This window comes from Anarhichas minor, unplaced genomic scaffold, assembly GCF_050575085.1.
Source record: "Anarhichas minor isolate MPS153535 unplaced genomic scaffold, ASM5057508v1 ptg000014l, whole genome shotgun sequence".
NCBI lineage: Eukaryota > Metazoa > Chordata > Actinopteri > Perciformes > Anarhichadidae > Anarhichas > Anarhichas minor.
The window spans coordinates 2,129,826-2,135,046 of NW_027466460.1; positions in this window are offsets into that span (position 1 = coordinate 2,129,826).

Here is a 5,221-nt window from a genome sequence, read left to right on the forward strand (position 1 = left end):
GGATTTCTCGAGAAGGACATTTCAAGAAAAGCTGGACATCAGCTTTTCTTGAAGGAAAAGGATTTGTGCGCCACTTTCAGTCCAGCAACTGCGAACAGTATTCCTGGCTAACAGCGTCGGAGAAGCATTGGACATTTTATGGCTGAGAATCTTGGTGTTTGGAGCTAAGCTGGATTTGCTAACCTGAGTTGGCTAACCAAGGCAGCAACACGACACCATAGCACGGCAGGACACTTACAAGCTACGGTGCTTTTGAAAACTTTTGCTGAGACCCGAGTGTATCTACAACTCAACGAACACGTTCGCAGGAGGACCTCTGGCTGGAACTGAACCGCACCGATGTTCTGTACAACCGCGTCATTAAACTCTTCATTAACAAAGAAAGGAGGATGGACTTTGTCTTTAAGTGAACGGCAGCTTTGGTAAGTGAAGTGCTTTGTTTTTACATCTGCAGTAGCGTAACTACTGTGTACATTTATGTATGATGTCGTTTTTATGATATGGTTGATATTGTTCCCTCTGATGTGAATAATAGTTGAATGGCCCGTGTTCTTCAGTGTGCGGTGGAATACGTGTTTTGTCATGCTTTGTTGTCATATACATATATGTGACTGGTTCTTGTGAGTTTGTTCTTGTCATTGTGTTAATTACGTTGATTTTGACTCTATGCATTGTCCGTTAATGACGAAGCATCCCATCATGCGCGTCTTCATGTATCTGCACTCTGCAGTTAGTGTATTTGTAGGTGTTGAGCTTCATTTTTACACAAAACAAATAATAACCTGTAGGGGATAGGGGTCGGACATTTGGTTCTCTGTTTGGGCTGTTGTTTTCTTTTACAAAGCAAGAATTATGGTCTGGAGAAATGGGGATTGTGTGGCGATTGCGTTAGCCCTGTTTGAATCAGTAGGGAACAGCTAAACGCTGCGGGGAGAGTTTGTAGCGTGTGTGCTGCTGTTGTTTTCCTGCTAAGCTAGTTTAGCATAGCCTCCCAGAACACACGTGCATCACCAGAGTACAATGTTGTTCTTCCGTGGTGGGCGTGTCAGACAGCATTGGGTGGGTTGCCATGTTGAGAGCAGTGGCTCTTTTCTTGTAGCTTCTGCATTTTCCAGATGCGGTTTAAAATACGTATACAAACAAATAATAAGTGTAGCTGTGGCGTCATAATGAGGTTATTAGGAGGTGGTTCAACTGTAGTAGGGCAGCACTGAAGGCTCAGGTATAACATGCACGGCCCGCCACTGATATAAATACATATATATCCATACACGTTTTATACTGGTGAGTTTTGACATAATAAATGTTCAATTTGTTAAATAAATGTTTTAGGCCCTATTAAGAACATGGGGTAGTGGGGCGCTTCAGCCTCTTGTGGCCAAAATAAGTATAACAACTACAGATACTAAAAGACAAATTTTAAACATCAACCAAAACTTTTTTCACCTGCTTTCAGAGATTAAAAGCAAACAAAAGTAACATAGAAAAATTAGCCTGACTAAACTTTTTTTCTCACAGCCGAACTTTCTTTCCCACCTGTTTCACAGATGAAAAACAAGTCATGAATACTGGACAACAATGTGGATCCCACTTAGAAAATAGGTCACCAAAACTTGCCTCTTGCCAAAAAAGAAGAACGGTTTCGTTTGTTTGGTTCTGCAGTGACAGCGCCCCCTATATTAGTGTTCTGGTGAATCTTTGCTGCCCAGTAACAATGTTGGTACTTGGTGTGTAGAGTTACCATAGGTAGTCCTAGGATTTACTTGTTGTACTAGTACTGTGTCAGTGATTACTCCCTGTAATTACTCCCTGCTGTTAGCACAGTTAGCTATGAGCCGCCAGCTCGCCGTCAACAGGATGAGAGCGGTTGAGAGGAAATCCAAATGCTACCAATCTCATCTCTTGCACCTTTAAAAGATTATGTCCTTGTTTCTTTCCTTGCAGTTGTAACTCATCACTTCTCACCTCGGTCAACAGGGCCATGACATGCTAAAGGAATCCATCTCTCCTCTGCCTTCCAGCCTGCAAACAGCTGTGGTCAAATGTTTTCATGGTATCGTTTAATTGTTATCATGCGAAGCCTTCTCCCTGAGGAGAGAGCGGTTTTCTATGATAAAACTTCATCTGTCACTCCCTGCAACAAAGTCAATTCAGTGTCCTCAAGTGCCAGCTGTGTCTTCACTGCAGAATAATAACCGTTTGTTTTTATTTTGAAGCGAAGCGACTGCTCAGCTTCAGAAATGCTGGTGGTGGGCCATAGGTTTCATTATGAGGCTTAAGAAATGGTAGTTACAAACAGATGGTTCACAGGATTTTTAATTTGATATTGTTTTTTACTTTTTCTTTCTAAAAACAAACAGAAAGCAAAGAGTTTATCAAAATCAGCTTTATTTATTTGGACTCAGACATTTGTGTAACAAAACAAAAGTAATAAAATACAGACATATTTTTTAAATAAATAATCTGAATAAATAATAGTTATGTCAAGCAAACAAATAAAGGTGTGCTCATTTCAGCAGTGGCCTTTTAAACAGACTTGCTGCTATTACTGTACATATATTTCTATTATCCATGAAATTCTCTTCCTTACTCCCACCTTCCTGCCGCCTAGCTCTTAATCATTGCCCTCCCCTACTCTTCCCCCCCCTCGGTGTATTTCCCAATCCTCTCCAGTGCAGGAGTTCAGTGTAAGCTCTGCTCTCAGCATTCTTAGGCTCGTGATCAGTCTTCATGTGACCTCTGGGACTCTGGTCCGGATAACGTTCCACCTCTGTCAGGCCTCCCCCTCTTGTACTTTCACTCTGCCTTTCTTTTTCTGTCGATACACTCCATCTTACGACCCTCGTCTTTGTTTATCCTGCAAAGAGTGAGGAAGAAAAACTGGGATTAGGCCAGATGACTAATGCAAAACATCTGGAGGTTTGTGCACGAGTCACATGTTCATATTTAATGAGATTTGTCGAGCCAACGTTCATAACAAAACCCTTCGTATTTGCAAAAAGATTTCTGTCTCATTCACTTTGTTTTTTGCAGAATAAACAGGGTAATTTTGCCAGCCGGGGTTTTGGCTCTACAAAATACATTCTGATGCTTCATCATGGGGCCAAATCACGCTCAAATCAGCTCAATTCTTGTGCTGTGATTTTCTGCCCCAACTCTCATGAAAGCAGTGCAAAATCTAAGTGCTGCTGGAGGATTCAGTCAGTAAGTGTAGCTCAGATGCCGTTTTTGAAAAGGCTTAAATGTGCATGCAGAGATCAGATGTTCTAAAGTAGAGTGGGAAATAAAGAGTCAATGGCAACTACTTCATTCAAGATGTTCAGATTTTGAAAAAGAATTTCGCTCCAAAGTTAATTGAGTTTAAGTGACGCTAAGCAGTGACTGTGTGTGGATACATTCCGTGGTGTCTCTTACCTTTCCCAGCATCTCAAAAAAGCCTTGGCCATCCTTCCCTCAGTGTTCATACAGATGTTTTCAGTCGAGTTGTCTGGATTGGTCATGGTTACACTGAAATACAAAACAGTATATCCAATTTAGAATGAAAATCAACACAAAGTGTTATGAAGCCTCAGGTATCAAAATAAGTGTTTGAACTTACATGAACTCTCTTTTGTCACATCCAGAGCGAATCTCAAGGACTTTAAAATCTGACATATTGCCTTTGATGAACTTGATTGTGTTGAGACATGAGCAGCGTCCAATAAAGTCGTGAGCTGCAGGGAAAGTATTTAAAAATGCAGTTAGGTGTGCAACCTCAGCTCAGAAACAATAAACTGTTGATAGACGTAGATAATAAGAGTATTACAGCATGGTTTAACAGTGAATCATCAGTGTTTCTATAGAGACTGTATCACACATGCTGTTATAGTTCACTTTAACCATTACAAACGGTAATTCAACTCACCTTGATAGAGCTGAATACAAACTGCAGCCCCAACAACCAGCAGGAGAAGGCAGCGTTTCTGTGACGAGGCCATTATTCTCTGTGGAGAGACAAACAAGTCCAGAGATCCTTGAAAGGAGAGGCGGTGGAGGAAGAAGAGTGAAGAGCTGCTGCAAGCCTCTGCTCCTTTTATAGGCAGCGCAGAGTGGGTTTTCCCACAAGTCCATCTTTTTTCCCGTCAGGCCCAACCTGAAACATGCACCGGAATTTCCATTCTCATTCTGGAGACACACACTGGAATGTGCACAGCGCTCCTTTCCCAGGCTAGGAAGGGAAAGGAATAATGATTGTGAACAAAGTGACTCCACTGCATACCCAGATGATTAATACTTTACGGCGCTCTCTGCCCGAACATGTCCCTGACAGGAAGTGGAACATAAGCTGTTATCAAACAAGACAAGGTCGGAGGTTTGCTTTATTGGCAGAACCTCACTTTGGTTCAGTAGAATATACTGTGCAGCTAAAAGCTGTTACTGTATCATATGAGCCTGAAGAATTCCTGCGTATGTATAAGAAATCATATCTGTTGTTAAGATTTGGCTTTATTTGTTTCCTATAGTTCTGAATAATGAACACTGCATGAGTTGATGCACTCTAAAACTGTTGATCTCCTCAACATTCTTCATGCATGTTAACAGTTACTGGCAACCACAACAACATGATGACACACTGTGATGGGGGGGGGGGGGGGGGGGGGGGGTGTCAGCAGACAGACGGCCACCTGCTTTTTGAAACATACTGAAACCCTTTCACTGTGGTAATGGTTTAAAACACATCATGAATCAGCTCGTTTCCAGTATTTACAGGCGTGTTTGGTAAAGCGTATTCATGCTGTGGCAAGTATCATCAACAGCTCTCAGCATGTGAACAGTTCACTTCCCCATACCACACATAGTAGAGATCCATTTTCTTATAGATGAGTGATCGCTGTCCCAGGAGTATTTCAGCATTTTAGAGCCGGAACACATTCAAGTTAAGAAGGTGCAACATTCAAAAAGTACAACTCTTTAAAATGGAAAGAAATGAAATCATCCACACACTTATTTCAATTGTTGATCAGTTATCACACCTGAGGGGATAAAAGACATACACATTTCTTGTGGAGTAAAACACTTAAAGGGATTGTTTAAAGACGTTTCTTTTAAGTGGGGTTGTATGATGTACTTATACATGTATTACCTACCTACATGTATATGTAAATAAATACAACCATAATGGCAACGGAAAGTCAGTTAGGGGCCTTTTTTCGTGATTGACTCACAAGTTAAACACATCCAC